Source organism: Coturnix japonica, chromosome 2 (genome assembly GCF_054131305.1).
Source record: "Coturnix japonica strain WE chromosome 2, WE-NBRP24, whole genome shotgun sequence".
NCBI classification, from domain to species: Eukaryota; Metazoa; Chordata; class Aves; order Galliformes; family Phasianidae; genus Coturnix; species Coturnix japonica.
The window spans coordinates 118018885-118040033 of NC_140664.1; the positions used below are offsets into that span (position 1 = coordinate 118018885).

Here is a 21149-nt window from a genome sequence, read left to right on the forward strand (position 1 = left end):
TGTAACTACACTTCAGAGAGGGTTAGAGGTCTCTCAAGAATTAAGCTCTTAAAAATGTGATGTAAACAGGATGCTGAAGAACTAAAGCTTCCACATCCTGCTCTGGGATGGACACCAGGTAACTGGTGGAGGAAATCAGACTTCATTTCTTTTGCTACTCATTTAATTGCTTGCTTTTTCTTCTTATTTCTGGTTTGTTTGTTTGTTTATTTGTTGTAATTGAGCTGGAAGTTAAGCCTCTTTCTTTCCAGGAGTCCAGGATCTGGCTTAGATTTGAGCCGTCTCCTACCTCCCACTTCATAAAGATTTTCCATCTGCACCAAATCTCTTGGTAGCTGTCTCTGTGAAAGCCTTTTTGGCCATTTGGTCTGGGCCAGACTGAACCAGGTGGAGCCCAAACCTCATCCTCTGACCTCTGCTATCTCACTGTAATTATTAATGACCTTTATTCTCCACAATGAACAGGTAAAATGCTGGAAAACAGTAAGAGGCCAGGATCTGCAGAGAGCGTGAACAGATGCATTGCTAACAATGGGTTATTATGAAGGAGCACTGACAATGGTTTGAGGACATACCACATTGATGAATCAAAATATTGATTTTCAACAGAAAGTTACAGCCAGCACAAACATTCTGTGTTAGGCGTCCAAAATAGTTTTGATAAGAATAAACTATACCTTTCACTTTTTTCCTTGACTCTGAACACTTCCTTCTCACACAGAGATCTTTAATTCTTTAATTTTTTATGTTTGGCTATTTGACTCTAAAATGTTCTTTTAATTTAGGCCTTCATATGTTTTATCTCCTATTTATATTGTAAATTGGATAAACTGTTTCAGAAAGACTGTTTAGATGGCAGCTTGGCTGTGCTAAGCTTTATGTACACAAACATGCCGTCCTGTTTTCCGGTCTGAACTGTAGATGCTTTTAAGCACCTACTTCAGGAGAGGCCTGAGTGAGGTTATATAGATCCCACAGTCTCACCAAGTCCAACAAAAATACTTCAGGCTGAATGAATCAGTCATTGACATGATGGGCTTCTTAAGCTGTCCACACACAGTTCTAACCACATGAGAGATGAGAAACCACCAACATAGCTACCTGTCAAGTTTCTTAAGGAGCTAGATGTTATAAATACTTCCTCCAGTCTGGCATAAAGGTCCTGCCATCCAGAGGGTTGGATGGCAAACAGTCCTGCCATGCCACTTCATTTCTCTTCAATTTTTTTACATTAAAATAGGCATTAGAGGTACAGGTGTTGAATTTGTATTAGTAATCAGCACATACAGAAGGATACTTGCACAGGATTTTGGTGTTTGTCCTTCCTAACTGCCCAGACCCAGGTAAGATATCATGCATGCAGCTCAGAATGCCTTTTCAAGCATCTAAGTAAATATGAGTTTTTCATTAGTGATGGGTACTTAGAATGTGAACATTCTACCTAAGCTAGCTAAAAATGAGATTCATATCCACATGTGAGTTGCAGTGACGTAATGGAATCAATTCTTGTACTAGGAGCAATGGGAGAGACTGTGGCTCTTTGCATTAGTGTAGGAGCAGCAATGGGTGTCTGTATCTGTCAAGCTTTGATTCCCAGGTTAGCTCAGGTGTTTGCACATAGGATTTTACAACGTGGTGTAGATACAGTATCCCCATCTCCCAGTTTTCCAGTCCACAGGAAACTTTCAGGATTGTGTCTTCTAGATACAGGGGTAGTACATTCCTAGTTTCCTAAATAGTATCATGCATTTTGTTTTAAATGGTGAGGATTTAATGGTGTGATATCACCTTTCAAGCCTGACTGATGTATGAGGGACATAAGAGCAGAAATAAGTAGGTATTTAGCAAGAGTTTTCTGCCTTGAAATTCTTTTATTGTACGCCTTCACATCTATGCGGACTGAAGAGCACTGTGTTGGGACAGGCTGCTGCTGATGTGGCACCAGAATTTCCAAGTTTGTCAGCTAGAAGGTATTGCTGCTACCTCCGCCTCCTTTTGTGTGCTGCAGCACTACAGACGTGGCAGCTCCCAGCGCGGCTTCCCAATGATACAGTACGCATGCTGTAAGTCCCCGGTGATGGTCAGGACAAGGGGAGAGACAATAATTCCAAGTTAAGAGCCACGGAACACACACACACACACACACACACACAGAATTCCAAACAAAAAAAGACGGGAGGAGGACTGAAACTCTGCCAAAAAGAAAAAAATAATATAAAGAGAATGAGAGAAACAAAGATTTTTCTTCTTTATTTCTTTTCTTTCCATAGGAAAAGTTTGGTAGTGGCACAGCCCGGTGCTCAGAGGCTGAGAACTGCTAGATGTCAGGATGTGAGTGTTTTGTTGTCTTTGTTACAGTTTCTCAGTAACGTTCAAGAAATGTCTGTTAGGGTCTGACCAAAACTTGCAAATCAAGGAATCTGGAGAGGAAATCTTTCAGCGTCTCTTGCCTGCTCACTCTGAAAGGGGAGAAGCGAAGGCAGGATGACTCACTCATCCCTGGGACTTTTAATTTTAAGAGTCGAGCTGCTGTGAGCGGGGCGAGGCTGTGGAACACCCGGAGCCTTGCAGGGTTTTATGACCCCCTTCCACGTCATCTTGCAGCTCTCAAATCCCTGGAAGAAATATGCAGGCAGAGCAGGGGGGAAGGGAATCCTCTGCTTTTTGACCTGCATGTTTTCTTGCACTCTGTTCAAGTGCATGCATCTTTAACTCATAAGCACACATTTTGCCAACATTCTTTCCAAGTGCATGTCTACCCCCCATTGGTTTCCCAATGCATTTCTATATCCTGTTGGTTTGTTTGGAAAACTAAGGGAGTTCGCATTTTCCTTTTCACCTCAGAAAAAGACATTTTGCCCCTCTTTTTTGTGCCTGTGTTTTATGTGCTTGAGTGAAAAGTTCTGCTACCTCTGAGACTTCCCATTCCTCAGTATAAAAAGCACTTGGAAGTAAGATCCAGAACTAGAGTGGCTTTATGGTGTTTCTAAATAGCACAAAGAAGCGTGATAAAGCTAGAGGACACTTCTCTGTACTCTGCCTTCAATACCATAATTTTGTTACCAAGCTAAGTGAATAACTAGGAATTTTTAGCTAAGCAAAAAGGTGCTTGTTTTGCTTTTAGAAAAACACACAGAGAGGGAGCAATAGTCTCCTCAGCTGTGTTAGAAAGAGCAGTTTTAATGAATAGCAAATGTCTCAACTTCCCTGCTGCTCCCCACCCCCCTGAAAAGCTTTCCTTGCTCCTTGCCACAACATAAACACTGTATGTGACATTATTTTTTTTAGCCTAATCTGAGCTGTTTCACATAGCAGTGCAACAAAAGAGTGCAGAAATCATCTGGAAAACACATGCAGGATAGAGGCAGGGCTTCGAACCGTCTGTGCAGGGTCAGATTAAAAGAATCTCATGGAGCAGCTCTGTGAGGGGATGCTGGCTTGTTTCACTTCGTGACGTGTCAGGAAGATGCAAATGACAGACCATACTCGGCTGAGCACAAGGCCTGGGCAAAGCATAAAATAGCCTTTGCTAAACTGCCCCCTGATCTCGGTGAGTAAATGTACCACAGCTCATGGTTGTATGAGGAATCCTTGATGCTTATGAAGGAGAGATTTACACTACTTGTTCTAAAATTGTTCTATAAAATAAGATTCAAGACTTTTGGGGGCTTTTTTCTACTTTTTTAAGGCTTTGCATTTCCCACTGCCTGAAAAGTTTTAGTTGGTGGTTATTTTGAATAACGTTTTCATGAAAAGAACTTGAAAACCCATCCCCATCAGTTGCAAACACCCACTTCACAGAGTCACATAAATATCTTCAGGTCAGGGTGTTTGGAAGTAAGTTAATTCAGCGTTCAGTGTGAAACAGCACTGGTGCAAATGCTGTGTCACATCAGCTATGGCTCGCTCATGTGTTGTGAGGTAGAACAAAGAGGTAATTCATCTCCTGCACTTTATTTTTGTTTCCTTCTGTGTTGAGATTTCTGATTGGGGTCTTCCAAAGAGTCAGGTGTGGGACAAATGAATAGGGAACTTGCATGTAAAGAATGTTGCAGGAAATTCTGCAAAAATGTATGGTGAAATAAATTAGCGGCTTTCATTGCAAGTCCATATGTGAGATTCTCTGGGGGCATTCCTTGTTTCCTGCTGCGTCATCAGAAGCTTTATCCTATGTTACAAAGAATAGGTCACTGCGCTTTATTGCTATGCTTTTGTGAAGGGGGAAATGCTTGTTCATGAGAAATCATGTTAAAATTTGTATGAAGGAATAAAAGATGAGTTTTAGAAGTTAGATTATGAGAAAAAATAATTCCTGTAGTGGAACAACCTATACTGCCAATGAATATTTTCACTCAGATGGCCCGTCAAGAATCTTTCATTACAAATGTTTGATTCAGGGCATTTCATTGTATTAAAAAATAAAAGCCATAGGCAAGTTCTGTTCCACCCAGTATTCTCAGGGCTTGTTGTAATCTTATCAGATTGGAGAAAAAGAGGAAAATAGCACAGTAAAATTCAATGAAAGCAAACACAAGTAAAATAAATTCAGGAAGAAAATGAATCAATTGCATGAATGTACACTGAGTTGGGCCATATATTATTAGTTGGGTTATAACACACCTGAGAAAGATCTGAGGGATTTGGGAGACGCTAAGCTGAGTATGAGCATTGCTGGCATCATTTGTAAGTATGTTCATTAGAACCATATATGTAAGCATTTTCAGCACTAAGGAAACTGTGTTTGCCCTTGAGGTGCGTAGGAGACAAATTGCGGAGACAAGGGGAGAATGGGAGAATGATGACAAGCAGGAACTCAATCAACAAAGTTAAATGAATTGGTTTTGAGGAAATGAAGATTGAATGGGTATATAATCTATGCTTAGTCAATATGTGAAAAGTTGTTTACAATTCATTTGGGCGGATGAAACCCAAATTTATCTTATTCTTTAAATGCAAAAAGCCTTGTTTGAAATATTAGAGAAAAAAATCTAATAATAGCACTTATCTGCTGAAACAGGTGGCAAAAATCTTTCCTTATTTATTTTAAAAGTATATGAGGTAATTTTTGAATTTGTATAGAAACACTGAACCTTGCTTAGAAGACGTTAATTAAGATGACTTGACATTGCTTGTCAGCTCTATATTTCTATCAGATTTAATAAACTCAGTGTCTTAGATTTTTAATGGGCTTGCTATTCAAAGGTTAATTCCAGCATCTACCTAAAAGCTCTACTTGACAAAACTGTGGCAGAAGCTGGGAACTTTTTCTGACAATGTAAATGTTGGTGAGCAAGAACTTAAAAACCTGTCAAAGACCAGTGAGTCTCAGAACCACCTGTTCATGCACTTGTTAACTTTTGCACATCTAGGGATACAGTATGTATTCTCTGATATGAACCATTTGATTTTGCCTCAGAGCTATCTGAAACTTTATATATATAGATATAAGAATATGTAAAGTTCTTTGTATCAAGTTAGATACTCTCAGAGCAGTGAAATCCAGGTGATTTAATCTAAATTTATTAAATGACAAAGCAGAAAAAAAATAAATTAAAATTGCTTTCCTTATAAAATATGTTAGTGTCCTGCTAAGGGTTTCTTCTTCAACCTTTTGAGGATGACAGCATGACCCTTTGGCTCCTTCAAGTTCTGTGTTGTCTGCATACTTGTTAACGGTACACTGTATCCCATCATCTGGCTCATTAATGCAGATGCTGTAAAGGACTGGACCCAATAGTGACTGCTGGGTTACACTGCTAGTTGCTGGCCTCTAATTGCACTTTCCATCAGTCACTGATCATGACCCTCTGAGCTCAGCCATTCAGACTAGCTCACTGTCTGCCAATCCAGCCCACACATCAACAGCTTCCCTATAAGGATCTCATGGGAGACAGTGCAAACACCTTAATGAAGTCCAGGGAGGTAGTATCCACTGCTCTTTCTTCATCTGCTGCACAAGTTATTGCATGACAGAAGCTTATCAGGTTGGTCAGGCATGACTTTCCATTGGTGAATCCATGCTAACTACTCCCAATGAATTTCTTCTCCTTCACGTGCATGGGAATGCTTCTGGGTTAAGCTGCTCCATCAGCTTCCCAGGGATGTGATGCTGACAGGACTGTAATTCCCTAGGTTCTTCTTCTAGCCCTTTATGAAGACAGGGTTGCTTTTTATCTGAAGGTCTTTAAAGCTTTTTATAGCGTGGCTGAGTACTCTTGTCTCCACCTCACAGAGGGTAACAGAAGCATTACAGGGCAAGATGATTTGCTTTAGATAGCTCAGGAGAGCAGTGGCACAGACAGCACTATGAAAATCATTTTGTGATGGGGAGTTCTATGTTTGTAGATCATTGTGTTTTTTCTATATTTAGGTTTATGCTTCATTTTATAACATTAACATCAATAGATTTTAGGAAATCTGCCTTCATTTCTTTCCCTTCAAGGAATTTCTCTGAATATAGTTCCTTCATTTTCTCTCAGAAAGATTCCTGAAGAGTGAAGGGAGGCAGCAACAGGCATTTTATTTCTCCATTTCACTACGCATTTATATAACCAGAGTGAAATCTGTTTTCTGTTAGAAGAAAGAGGAGGGCAGAGAGGCTGGGTTTTCTTTTTCTTTCTGTGTGTATTAACAGACCCAAAAGTTGTCTGGAAACTGTGCCAAAACAATAGCATAAAGCATAAAAAGAAGGCATCTGGAAGTCATTAGGGAAGCTTGGAGTGGGCAGTGATTAAAGCAGGATGGAATTTCTGCTTCTTTTTTTTTTTTTTTTTTTTTTTTTTTTCTTCTTCTTTCACAGTTTTTAAGCCAATCAAAGGCAACTTTAAACCAATCAAACAAACCTTTGGATTCTTATGAATATTCAAGAAAGAAAATTCTTGCCACCTCACTCCCCTCTGAAGGCAATTTCAGTAATTTCCTTCGTCACACATCCTTATACATTTCCCTGCATTATTCGGGGGGGGGTCGGGGGTGGGGATAGTTGTGTGGTTTTACCTTCGCTTTGCTTCTTCTTCTTCTTTTTTTTTTTTTTTCCTTTCTTTTTTTTTTTTTTTTTCCATAGTACTCACTGGAAAATTCTAGCTCCTCTCTTACCTTAAGAAACAGCAGCTGGAACATTATACTGGTATTGTAAGATAGAGTGTTATAATTTGGTATTAAGGCTGTGGAGTATTACAAGAATTGGATAAGAGATGCATGGCTATCTTCCTGCAACCTCTTCCACTGGCAAATCTGTTTGCCTGTGGATAGCCATTTTCCTCCTGCAGCCATCAGTGCTGTAGGTTAGGCTGTTAGTCTCCTCCCTATAGCTCCTGCCAATTTATGCTTTGAGTGCAGCGATTACTGCCACCTCAGCGATGCTGGGGTTCTCCTTTCCTAACTACCTCCAAACCAGGCAAGGTTAGATAAGACCTGAGCCATCTGATCTAGTACTTGATCTAGCAGCTGGAAAACCTTCCTGTGGCAGGGAGGTTGGAACATGGTGATCCTTGAGGTCACTACCAATCTTAGCCATTCTATGATTCTGTTATTCATAGGACATCCTTCATACACCTGGTGATGCAAAAGTCTGAAAATGGGATCCTTTATCATTCATGCTGAGGTCTGATTTTTTTTTTTTTTTCATTTCATTTCTAACTCCGTAGTATGAAATCTATTCTACTATAAAGTCAGAATCAGCTGCAGTCAAAAATATGAGAGTGAATTTTTCTCATCTGACATAAAAGATAAATGGCATCATACAAAAACAACCATTGGCAGCATTTCATCTTCACCATAGACATAATGTCATTTTCTGAATTAACAGACACTGTTCCTGATGCCTGCAAACACCACGAAGGTGTTGAGACTTCTCATTTTACATTTTCATGCCTGCTTATACTGCATTTGTACAGCATTCCACTGGCAGGGTGCTATGCTTGCAAGTTTGTGATGCTCCATTTTCTTTCTCTGTAAAATGAGAGGTATTATTTCTGTGCTATTCTTAGTGTTCTTGCACCTAAAAGATGAAAAACAGTGCTGAATTGGAAAGACCCTTATACTGATGGGTGTTGGTAGTGACTGCATTCTGCTGCTGGATTGTGCTATAGATTTGAGCCTTTCCTTGGGCACATCCAAAAATGTTTGCAGATCTTTAATCATGAACACTTAGAAGCAGGTTTAGCTGTGCAGCTGAAACTTATCTGATTGTATCCAGCACAGTTTTATGGTTCTTATGCTAGAATTCATTTTCCTGTACCCTCTAGCATCATAAAGTCATGTACCAGAAAAATAAAGTTAAGGAGATTATGTGCTCATGTTCCATTTCTGCCATTTCACATGGCAGGAGCCTTAGAGAGTAAAGAAGGGAATGAAGCTTTGGCCATCAGTGAGCACAGCAGCCTGTGCCTTACCCCATGGCCACCACAGCCCATACAAGCACACAGAGGTGAGCCATGAGGGTTCCCTCAGCACAGATGACTGTTTCCTCTGGCTCCTTGCACCTGCTTTTCACCCTGCATCTCCCCAAAGCTTATGAGAAAATCAGATATGTGGACTTTGTCTAGCATTTCATATTAGAGAAACAGATATGGTTTTGCTTCCCACTGCCTTAGCACAAATCACAGAAGTGTTACTAATAATTCCTTTGAATTATCTTATGCATCATTTTGGCCTTGAGATCTCAAAATTTATTATTTAGCCTAAGATGTGTGCCTCAATAACCTCCTTTAATTAATAGACTTCAACTTGTTTTCTTATTTGAACTTTGGATGTGCTTATGGTATAGTCTCATTATCCTCCCCTAATATTTTCTGTTGCTTTTGCAGCTCTCAGGTTTGTTCAGAAACTGCAATAGGGCCAATGGATTGACTGTCAAACTATTGCTTCCTGCTGCAAGCACCATTAAAAATGGATCATCTGGAGCTAAAATGATTTTGTTTGAGGCCAGGTGCAGATGTAATGGAAGAATAAATGCAGCCTACAGTAGAACTGGGAAAAGAGCTTACAAGAATCTTTTTCTGTTGTGTTCCCTCACAAAGGGCACAAAACAAGTGAAAGAAGACAAACTGGAAGAGGTGTGAAAGGTAAAATATTATGAAAGCCCTGAAAAGATGGGAAGAAACTTTGACCACATAGGACTGACTCCAGATGCTTTTCCATGTGCATAATAACAGAATCCTCTCTTCCACGAGTGACACAATTGTAATCAGTAAAGATACTGAAACACCAAACATTAAGCTCTCAGGCAGAGATGAGTTTGATCTGTCAGTAGGGGCAGCAGTGTGGGGGGTGCTCAGTCTCTGTCACAGAAAATGAATCTGCATTAAATTATGGATGCAAGAAAAAAATCTTTGTGTGACTAGAAGTGTGAATCTGGAATGGTGGAACCCAGAGGCTTCATGAAATGTGCAAGACAAGATGAACATCAGCATGCCGTGATACTCTGCTCATCATCCGACATCACACTGACCTTCATAATCAGATATTGGTAATCTTATGAGTAAGTGATTACATGAGTTCCTCACATTTGAAAGGAGTCATCCAGTTTTTCAGGGAGAGGTGTGTACAACTGCAAGCCAGTGTTCTGCCACTCATCTTTTATTCTGTCACAGGGAACAAGAAATAAAGAAGGGACTTTCTTGAGCAAAATGTCCAGTTTAATGAATATAATTTCCTTCTATGACAAAGCTACCCAAAGAGAAGCCACTTGAAGTAGTCTTTTTCAATTTCAGAAAAGCTCTCACGGTATCCTTCTGAACAAAACGTCCAGCACATCTTGACAAAAGCATAATGCAATGGGTGAACAACTGACTGACAAGCTGGGCTCAAAGCATTATAGAAAGTGGTACTATTTTTCTGTTTCAATGGAGACAACAAGAACCTTCAAGGAGTCTTTGCTGAGACTAATATTACTTGTCAGAGTAGGCATTGCTGGGAAAGCTACAGAAATGTCTTTTAAAAATAATATAGCTAATGAGCTATAACCTGGTTTTAACCATGGGTTCTTTAATGAAATTTGGAGAGGGTTTTCTTTTTTTGTCCAAAAAATCAACCACTTAATGCAAAGGAGGTGTACAAACGTAAAACACAACAGAAACATTATGGGAGCTCCCCCATAGTTCACAGAATCACAGAATCACAGAATGACCTGGGTTGGAAGGGACCTCAAGGATCATGAAGTTCCAACACCCCTCGCCTGGCAGGGCCACCAAACTTCCACATTTACTAGATCAGGTTGCCCAGGGCCCCATTCAACCTGGCCTTGAATACCTCCAAGGAAAGGGCCTCCCTGGACTCCACAACCTCCCTGGGCAGTCTGTTCCAGGACCTCACCACTCTTCTAGTAAAGAACTTCCCCTTAACATCCAACCAACAGTTGATGTAGTCTTCAGAGAAGCATATATCTGCAACATCTGAAAGTCAGATACAACTGACAGAGATGCCTCAGCAGGAATATGAGAACAGATGTGCACGCCAGTCCTTCTCCTGCTATAAAGAGTTAGCAGCTTAGGGCTTGCAGACCTCTGGATTTCAATCACATGTCAAGTTCAACAGTCACCAGTGGAACTATATTCCTGACAAACCTCTCTCATTCCCCCTTGGGCCTCTGTACACGTGCATTCATTCAGACTGTTTTTTTCTCTGTGAACTCCCAGTGAAGCATAATCCTTTTGCACCCCTAGGGGCATCTGCTTGTTTGAAACAAAACACCACCAGAGCCTGTTTTTTCCTGTGGACTTCAGCACCTACTCTGAGCAATAGTGTTCAATAGCTGTAAGAGAAGGCCTCATTTCTAATAAGTTGCTTTCCCTATGGCTATGTTCTCTCTTGAACTTTGAAGGAAGCCTTTCATTTAGTTTCAAGTAATACCTTCCTGCCTTGATAATAAATATTCTTTGCTCTTTTGGAGAAGACCTGGGGTCGTTCCCATTTTACAGTATATATAAAAGATGTCTTGGTGGCCAAAACAAAAGGGATGCCTCGTTCAGTGCACTGCAAATGAGCATGGCTATGTGCTGATTTTGGCTTGCTCCTTTCCTATTCCACCCTAGCATTTGTAGATTAAACTCCTATTTTCAGATTTCCAAAGACTGTTCCAAAGTTTATGTGATTCCTTTAATTATGGCATGAAATAGGGACAAATGCATTCCAAGAAACCAACAATTACCTGGAACATGTTATTACAGTGAGACTTGTGTAGATCTGTAGCATCTGTGAAACTCAGTGCAACATAACTGAAGAAAGTGCTGAAAATGGATCTTACACAGTTACAATAAAGAAGTCTCAAAAAACTACTGTCTTCTTTCAGTACCATAATTTGTGTCATAGAATTACAGTTCAAGTGGAACTGCCATTTGAACTGCCACTGGAACTGAACAAATATCACTTTTTATTGGTGAAAAAGAACTCGAATACAATCAGAATAACTTTCTCTTAGTGCATATATCCTTATCAGGGCTACTGCTGATGAAATATCTATTGTTTTTCAGCAGAGATGATGCAAAACAAACAAACAAACAAACACCAAATAAAACAGAAAAAAGCCACAAAACAAAACAACCTGACAACTCAGTTCAAGACTTGCTTTCCACATCTGGGTCATGTGGAGTGGGTGTTCTTCAGATGTTCCTGAAATAAATGTCTGTTACACTATAATTTATGTTATGTTTTGTTTAAAAGGTCCTTCATGCAGTTTTCTTCATAAATGGCTGCATAGCAAGCCATTCTTAAGGAATTAGAATGGAAAAGCCACCCTCATTTAAAATTTAGAAGAGTAAAAACATTGGAAAAATAGAGAGAAAGAAACATCAAATTTATCCTGAGTTTCCTTCATTGCAGCTGATTAGCACAAGATTTTTTGGGGGACATTCCCATTTCATGCAAGACCACCCATGATCCCTTAGCAGACGAGCATTTATTGTTTAGCTGTGAATCCTGTGAACACTTTCTAAAGCTTTATATTTTAATGTACGGCAAAGCTTTAAGTTTTAATCTGCACCTTTCCCACTGTTAATTTTACTCAGGGTCATTCTTCATGGTAATTGTTCCTAAGATTAGGAAAATAGCTGACATCTTCACACCAACAGAGCAACATGGTTGTTAATGCTCCTATGCAAACAGCAAATGTGAAAAGGAGTCTCCTAGAAGAGGGGATTGAACTCCTGCCTTTATTACCATTTCTTTATTGTACAGGGAATAAAGAGTAGTTGAATAATGGTATTCTGTAGTCAGGTAAGACCAAGTCCTTTATTGCAATGAGGTTCTGCATTGTAGACAGTGGATGTGTTCAGATGGCTCCAGGCAATCTCATGGCCTTCATCACATTCTGTAGTGAAATACAAGTGGGTTTTCTGAGACCTTGGAAAGGTAGGCTTTGCTTCTGCATTGTAATACTTCAGCGTGCTAGGCTATCTTGAGCAGTTGGACTCACAGCAATCTGACTCCTTCATGGTGAAAGGGCATTAAATCTCTTCTGCGTAGGGAAAATTCTGTCAAAATGATGACACAGTCACTAGTGCCCACTTCTTTGAGAGACCTTTTATACTTCAGTGCCTCACTCATCAGTAGGGAACCAGAATAGTAATAGCTGTGATGTCTGCAACCCCCCTACCAGTCCTAAGAAAACACAATTCTAAGGTAAATGTATATTTCCTGTACTTACACTGTGATTTCAGTGTTACTGAGAGCTTTATGAAAAAAAACCCAACAAATATAAGGTCTTCCCTGCTTGTTTTCTTTTCTCTTTTACATTCTTTCTTCCCCGAATTCTGTGACTTCTGCTTTTTTCCTGCTTCTGTACTGCCAGGTTGAAACTAGTCCAGCAGCTGTCTCAGACCTTTCCGCTCTAAACTCACTCTTTCTCTCTCTCTCTCTCTCACTTTAAAAAGCAACACTGAAAATACGTCTTATGCATTGCTTTTAGTGATGTCTCCAGAGAATGCTGACGTGTCACTCAAGCCCTGATATTTAAAGCTGGGAATATTTTCCTGGTTGCACAAAAGTAAAAGGAATATGATCTGGTTTTCTGACGGTAAATATGCATTGTTGAATAAAGGTCTTCTCATTTTATCTGCTTAAGAGGAGAGATGATGAAGAAAGCATGTTAGCAAGCTGGGGTAAGCAACAGCCTGTCCTCAGTGTGAGACTTTATGAAACATGTAATCTGCGAGGAAAGAACATTAGATCCTTAAGTACGCATCTAAAAGCTCTGGAAACAGTTCCACAAGGTACAGAAGAAACAACAGACTTCTGCTTATACATCACCAATAAACGGTGATAGCTGCTGTCACAGCAAGGACTGCAGGTGTGAGTTCTTGTCTCTTCCTCTGTCTTTTGAATACTGGTAACAAATACATGAAAGATGGCTGCTTTGCCATGAAGCAGTGCTGACATGCACGTAAAACTGAAACAGATGCATTGTCCTGACTGAGGATGTACAGGATACATAGCATCATGCTATAAACACAGTTCTTTGATGGGGTGCAAGTCTCAGTACTTCTTAGTACTGAGATCAAAAATACCAGAGAAATAAATTTAGGAATTCAAATACACACATCTAAACTTAGCTCCCAAATTGGCAACTTTTAGGAGAGGTTGTCTTAGATGTCTGCCCATTAAAGAGAATCATTTCTTTAGCTGTTGGCAACTAAAGCTAATGAAGACCACTGACTGTTCTTATATATGATTCTTGCTTAGCACACATTTCTTGTGAATTTGTTCCAACAGCTTTATGGCATCTCCGAACTTGCCTTAAATGTATAGATAACACATCCCACAGTAATTGCTATCAACTTCTCCAGTGGCGATTACTGCAAGATGAAGGATGTCTCTGTTATGCATCTTCTGGTTTGTTTGGGAAATGGAGAGCTGTATGTGCTGCTCTAAAATAGCTCTACTGAACAGTCCCTGAGGAGGATAATTTGATTTCAGTCAGATTCTTGCATTAAGTTTTTTAGACACTGTGACTTAACCTGCAAAACTGCAACTTATTAGATTTCTCATTCACTGCTTAGCTTTGGTATAGTCTTGTGGTCCTGCATGTAAGGAGATTAGAGAAAGAATAAACAAAACTACCTTTAAATAGAAAATAGAAAGTCAAATTACCTTGATTTTCTGCTGCATGATGCCATTAATGTTAAATATAATGCAAATGTTACTTATTATGAAGATACTTTCATACTGCAACAGATCTACTGTGTGCTTCAACTACATCAAAGTTAATAATTCTAAGACATGTGATCCACTACAAAATGACTAATTTCTTATTTTCCACGCTACTTAATACACTTCTTGTGTGACATCATTCATATAGATTCATTTCCTGCCACAACTATTCCTAGGGGTTGCTGAAGGCTTATCTTGAATCTGTTAAGCCTTTGTGGTTGTGAAGTACTTTTTATTGATCATAGTGCTCACTAACTTTCTACTGTTTTGTTCACATTCTAAGTAAGAGCTCACAGAAACATGCTATAGCAGCATTACACCAAAAGCACTATATCTGTTTGGCCAGGCTTCCTGTTAGATAAATATATTATGCTGGGCTAGGCCTAGAGTGACTGACTTCATATCCTAGTTTTGAAGTGTTATTTAAATTCAGCTAAAATCTGTGTTTGGATACTTTACTTTTTCTACTGACTCACTACCTACAATAATTGGTCCATTATAAATACAGTCACTCAATCTGCAATGTCTCTTTTCTGCAGTGATCTCCCATGAACAACTAAAATTCGCTCTATTATAAAATGGTGAGTGTTGCTATGTCTCCCCAAAATATTATGCTACTGAGGTACATAAACATACTTTCATGCTGTAAGGCTATACCAGATGCACAGAGAACAAAAAGGAGCCTACAGAAACCTGACATTAACAGAAACAAGTCGTGAGGAGGTTCTCTCTGTTAGGTGGCAGGACTGCTACTAGGAAGCTCTGCAGAAACCATTTCACCTTCTGAAGGGAGAGGAAATGAGGTGATGCAGTTGGTATTTGGATTAAGGCTGAGTTAGCAAGATGCCTCCTCTAGGTGCTCCTTGCACAAAACTACTGACTGAGACATCGTGAGAATGGGGATGCATTTTGTTCCTTTTGCTTTTGAAAACGTCAGCACCCTTTCTCCCAGTGTGACATCATCCCCTACAGCACGAACTGCTGACCACTGTGCACAGAGAAAAGAATTTATTTTCCCCGGTCACAATCTTGCATTTTTTAGACATGCTAAAATTCATTTGAAATGGAGAAGGAAAGAAATGAAACTTAGAGATGATTTTGCAAATCTCTGTTTTTAACTTCTCTCTGAAGGCCAGTGTCTCTCTATGCATTTGCTTCATTTTATATGAAACTGATGAAATTCATATGCAGCTTCTCCAGTTAGGTAAGTATTTCCATGAATGCAACAGTAATTAAATTCAGCTATTGGCAGAAATTTAGAAAGTGAAATGCTGCCAGAGTAACTGACTTCGCTATACTGTGAGTTCAGCCTTACACAAAGAAGCAGGGTTTGAAAGTCTGCACAATAGCTTCATACTTCACAGTTTTAAAGCACTTTAATTTTAGCCTGTGAAGATTGTTTTCCTGTCTTATATACACTGGCTGTGCATATCAGTGCTTCCTATAGGTCAGGCTGGACTGGCTCTGAGCAACCGGATGTAGGTTGGACTAAATGACCGTTCAGTGTCCCTTCCAACTCACGTTATTCTGTGTTTCTCTGATTTTATAGGCGTTCTAGAACTGGTTACCTCCAGTGCTGTCCTGGTGTACACTATGGACAGTTTAGTACAGAAGTTACTGCAGTGCCTATAAAGCAATGCCAATACAAAATCTAACATCTAATTTAGAGAAGTGACGTTCATTTATTACAAACGGTGCTACGTGGAAAGTCTCTCCTTAGTGCTTTGCTAAAGCAAGGCAGTGATCTGTGGGATGAAGATAATAGGGAATTATCTGAAAATAAAAAATGCAGGCTAAGGTAAGAGGATGTTACTGACGTGGCTGTCAGTAACAATAGTTATTTAGGATCGACCAGAGGAGGTCAAGCCTTAGCCTTGGCATGCCAAATAAAGTTCTTCTAAATAATAGAGTGGGAATTCCAAATATACTCTGGCCAATCTGCTCAGAGCTCACCAGACCACAGTGCAAGGCACGACATTTCGGTTCACCAGAAACACAACACGAGCGGGGAGCTCTCTTTTGCTCCAACTTCTCATTTTCCTGTCTGGGTAAGGATCCTGCTTCACCCACTACACCCATCTTCACGTACATTTCACATACACAACCAGCTGGGACGATACATCCATGTGCAGCACTGTATCTAACAGAAAGCTCAGTCTCTTGTGGTTGACTCACCAGCAAACATAAGGAATTCCCACTTCTCCGTTCCTCCTCAGGCTGTGCACACCTCCTGCGAACTTGCTAAGTCCAAATCAAGGGTTGATACAGACTCCTGCATTAAGCAACTGCTGCAGCAAAACCAGAGCTTCCTTCTGTGATTTAAAAAGCAGGTAACTAGTCACTAAAGTTAGAAAGAAGGCATCGCCACTCCTTTTATCAGTATTAAAACTAAGGGTGCTCAGTAGGACTGTCTTTCCATTCTCTCTATATGGATAATAATTTCAAAGAATTTAAATATATTCTTAAAAATGAAGATTTCATGTAAGTTTTGAGAAATCAATAATAGAAAGTAAAGGAGATGAAAGGAACTGCTGAATCTAATTGAAGCAAACTTTAAGAGAAAGTTATTGTCCTCCAGCTTCTATGGCAGAAAGAAACTAAAATTAATGGGAATCCAAAAGGTGAAAAAGAACCATAGCTCTGTCTACTTCTGAGAACTGATTGCTTTTTATAATCCAATGTCATGATACTAAAACCAGAACCAAGCAAATGTGCTTTGAGCTTTTCTTCTTCCACATATGACCTGGCTGATTCACCATCTTCTTTGGTACAAAAGATGAATTTCTTTGCACCAGCATCAAACTCAAGGCAATACTGAGTCCAGCAGTGACACCCTGAACTCATTCTCTGAGGACATAATACTTACATGGCATCCTTGAATTTCACTTGCAGATTCTGCGTGACAATCATTTTTCTAATCTTATTTTCACCTGTATTCCAACAAGTCGGGATAATCTTTACCTGAAGGGCCAAGAACAAAAAGTGAGAAATGCAGTTTTTATGAAAGCACATCCTAATTATTTTCCTAGTCATATAAACACATATGTACCCATACATATAATTTTGTGGGTGTATGTCAGCTTTGTTCTGGTCCACACGGAATAGAATGTGAAGCAGTTCTGTTTCCAGAGGTGGCTGTGTTTAAAGGTGGAAGGAAGAGAAATCGTCCTTGATAGCAAACACTGAACTTGCACAAGAAGATCAGTGAACTGGTTTGTTGCCCATCTAAAATCAATTGGTTGAGCTAGAAACAGGAAGGCTACACAGTTTAAATAAACTTTTGGAGGCTGAAATAATGAACACACCAGTAGTGGGTCAGTTGATGGTCCAGAATATCCCCTGTTCTGTGAGAAAATCCAGAAGCATTACATTCCATGCCATTTGGTGGCCAATTATTGTGATTTACCACATTTTGAATATATGTGGTAAATATGTGTGATTGCTTGCAAGGCAATCTTTTCCTCTCCAAGGTATAGCAAGGTATCTTTTCCTCTCCAAGAATCCCCAGCTGCTACTTGCTCAGCCACTCCTGCTTTCTTTTCACGCTCCCTAGCAAGAAGGAGGGAGCAGATTGCTGCATGAAGCACATGGCAGTGCCTGGCAGGTTGCAGGGGGACAGGGAACCACATGGCCTCCCTCTGCTTCTTGCAATTTCTACTGGGAAACACTTTGCTGAATGAAAAAGACAGATACCCCTGCCAAACAGATTTGACTTTCACAGGGAACAAGAGCTTTCAGATGAGGATATGAGAGAAGTCTTGGTTACAACTACCTTCCCACCTGAACCCAACCAGTTCTGGTTCTTCACAATGTCTACTCCAGTTTTTGTTGTTTTAGGCTCATAACAGGGTAGTCTTTAAAACACTTTCCTTCTTACTAGACTGCTGGATTTGGCATTTATTCAGAGGGCAAGGGCCCACCCAATCAGCCTGCTGAGAGTTGCCCAATGAAAACACCTCTCTACTGCAAGCCTGTAACCCCTTGCAAGCAATCACACAGCAAATGAAGTGGGGAGAAGAAAGGAATTCCTCTACACCATTCCCCCTTTTGCAGCTTTTCATTATATTATATCTGTGTGCTCATTTTCTTCCAAATTTTTATTTCATGCAGCATAGGTGGGATGTCTGTGAATGTGCAGAAGAAGTTAGACACAACAGCAACATACATTCTTTTTTATTCTTTTTTTTTGTTGTTTACTAATGGAAAAGTCATTTTTCTCTCTGTGTTCCTCATGGTAGGTAGATGTGCTAAGAAGTGTGGATGAGAATCTCATTTAGGAGCTGCTCTACTGCCACATTCTTCCAGGGCAGAAAGGGGCTGAGGAAAAGGAATAAATTAGCCTCCACAGTAGATGAACAGATAGATATATAGATGGGGCTATTTTCCCATCTACCCATATGAATGTCTCCCCTGAATTTGGGAGAGAGAGGCTGTGGACCTGTTGGTGTTCGTGTGCTGAACCACTGATAAAACTTTGCCTGGACAGTAGTGGGGATCACGGAAAGAAATTAGTCCTTCTCCACACAGCTTTCCCTGCATTTCCTTCACTGTCCTTAGAATGGGGTGAATTCCGCAGCTCAGTAACAGCTAAGTCAGGCTCCTCCTCCTGTTTTAACTTCTTTGTGTGTGTGCAGCCCACTGACTACGTGGACACTGCGTGGAGCAGAGCCAGGGCAAGGGGCAGAGAGGAGTGTCTCAGAGTCAGATCCTCTGTCCCTTTTCACAGAGCTCTGGCAATTCATCTCACAGCTCAGCATTTACCAGGAGAAGAGAGAGAATTTCAGGAATAAAGCTTCAAATGAACATTTGTCGCAGAAGAGCTGCAGTGATTTTCCACATCATCAGCCTCAAATATTTTCAGTTTGGCTATGTGGAAGGAACATTTTCTTAGCACTGTTTCGTGTCTTTGCCTTAACCCCTAAACCTTTCATATCTGTGGGAAACTGTGCTGATAAGCCGTGTTGATTAATAGACACGTAGTTTAACTCTCTCCATTTACCCTGGTTATGATATGCTTTGAGAGTCAACCTGGCCCTTAATCATAAAGATGCTTAAAGTATTGTACATTTTTTTGTTGCAGAAATTGTGCCACATAACTTTTTCTCTTGGCTTGGGCTCATCACCCAAAAACACATGTGCTGCATGCTGAATTGTAACGTAGACAAGAAGCTCAGGGCACTTGAAAATTGTATTTGGAGGAGCAGAGTAAGAGTGGGAGTGGACTGAGCCATGAGTGTCTATGGGGCAGGGATCCCTGACTATGCTGGGAGTTTGCTGGTGTAGTGTGGAAGCATCATGGAGCCCTCTGAGCTGCTGAGAATTTGTTAGAATGGGGTTAGTACCTTCAGGAGGTTTGATGAATGCTTAAGGGATTTAAGAAGGTACCAAGAAGGAAGAACGGGGTAATGATTTGGCAAGTATCACAGGGAGAACTGATAATGTGCTATAAGATGCAGAGGCCTTTTGGCACATCTCAGATTATAATCAGGCTCTGGGAAAAAAGAAAAGGTTACTAAATAGCAGTGGAATTTTCTGAGAAATTGTGGGAAAGGGCAAAATCAGGTAGAAGGCAGGAAAGTTGTCTCAAAACGAGATTCTCTCTGTCCCTGTAGTATATCTCTACAGCAGTGAAATCAGAAGCATCCAGCCACCTTGCTACAGCAGCTTTGTTTTCTTTTTTTCTCTCTGGGAAGATAAGGCCAAGAGGACATCTCCCTCACAGACACACTTAGGTCTACTGTAAGGAGGATATTCCTCTCAAACAGAAGTGAACTTGAGATTTAGGCCACTCATTTATGTCTATCAGTGTTTTCCTCTGTCATGTGAATTCTATCAACTTGAAAAACAAATATATAAGTATATGACCCAATTATTCTTTTACAGAGCAATCTGCTCCTGAGTTGACATTTGATAATCTCCATCTTCTGATTGCATTTTGGGGGGTAATTGACCTATTCTGTAACATCTTTCTATGCTGTTCATCATCCTTTAACACTCTTTCAGCTCAGATTGAAGTGTGTTTGGTTATCATTAGATAGTTAATTGATCAAATACATTAAAACAGGAACAATGGTACCTAAAACTTTCCCTATGCCAGGGCCAGTGGAGGTATCAGGGGAACATATAGGACTTTAAAACCAGTTGAATTACGTCTATTCCCTAAGCCACAAAATAGGGATTTTCAGTAATTTTAGAAAACAACAAGAGCCTTGAGACCCATTTCTGAAAGTCCCCTGCAGTCTTATGGGATCCATAATCCCCCACCTGTTGCCATAAATCTCCTTAGCAGGTGGGGCCATGGGCTCACAAAATTGCCTTAGGACCCCCAGTTTACTTCAACATTCCTTTTGTGTTGTGGGGAATTATGAGAGCTGTGTGCTCCAGATTCCTCCTGCAGCTGCTCCTCCATCCATATCCTGGGGTAAACCACCTCTGGGAGCACTCACATATGGAGTGGCTGATCCTTCCCACACTGGGGAGGGAGACTTGTTCCAGATAGACCCAGTCCTTGAAGAGGTCCTCACTCACCTGAGGCTGCTATGAAGAAAGAAGGGAGAGGGATGGATGAAATTTCCCAGGCAGCTAATAAATACAGACTGCAACTTAGTAAATGTTTGAAGAAAGCAAGAAAGCAAGAGAGCACATAATAGAGATAACAGAACCCAAACTGAGGAGAGTAGGCAGTGGAAAGGAAGGGAAGAGAAAACGCTGGAAAAATGCAGAGGCCAGTATTGGGGGAGATCAGCTACATTGCAGAATTGCTCCTGGGAAGTCAGCCAGAGTATCTCTGTAGGAGTCTTCATCTCTCTGACTGAAAAACAGTCTTAAGGCCTCGCACGACAACCACTTAATGAGCTTTACCAATGGTAATGAGACACAAATATCATTAGGTATCATCAAATCTGTTCCCCTAGACTATGCCAGAAGGAAAGGTATTGGATGGGCATTCAGAGAGTTCCATCTTCCTCCCTCTAAGCCTTGTGGCTTATGTTAACCCCAAATTA

At 40.3% G+C, this 21149-nt stretch overlaps 1 long non-coding RNA gene across 1 annotated transcript; it reads left to right on the forward strand.

The window, feature by feature from the left end:
* The first annotated feature begins 2429 nt into the window (after positions 1-2429).
* Positions 2430-11637, forward strand: LOC146762133 (uncharacterized). Its single transcript, XR_014943056.1, has 2 exons — positions 2430-3550; positions 8808-11637. It is a non-coding gene; the product is annotated as an uncharacterized LOC146762133 (long non-coding RNA).
* The last annotated feature ends 9512 nt before the right edge of the window (positions 11638-21149 follow it).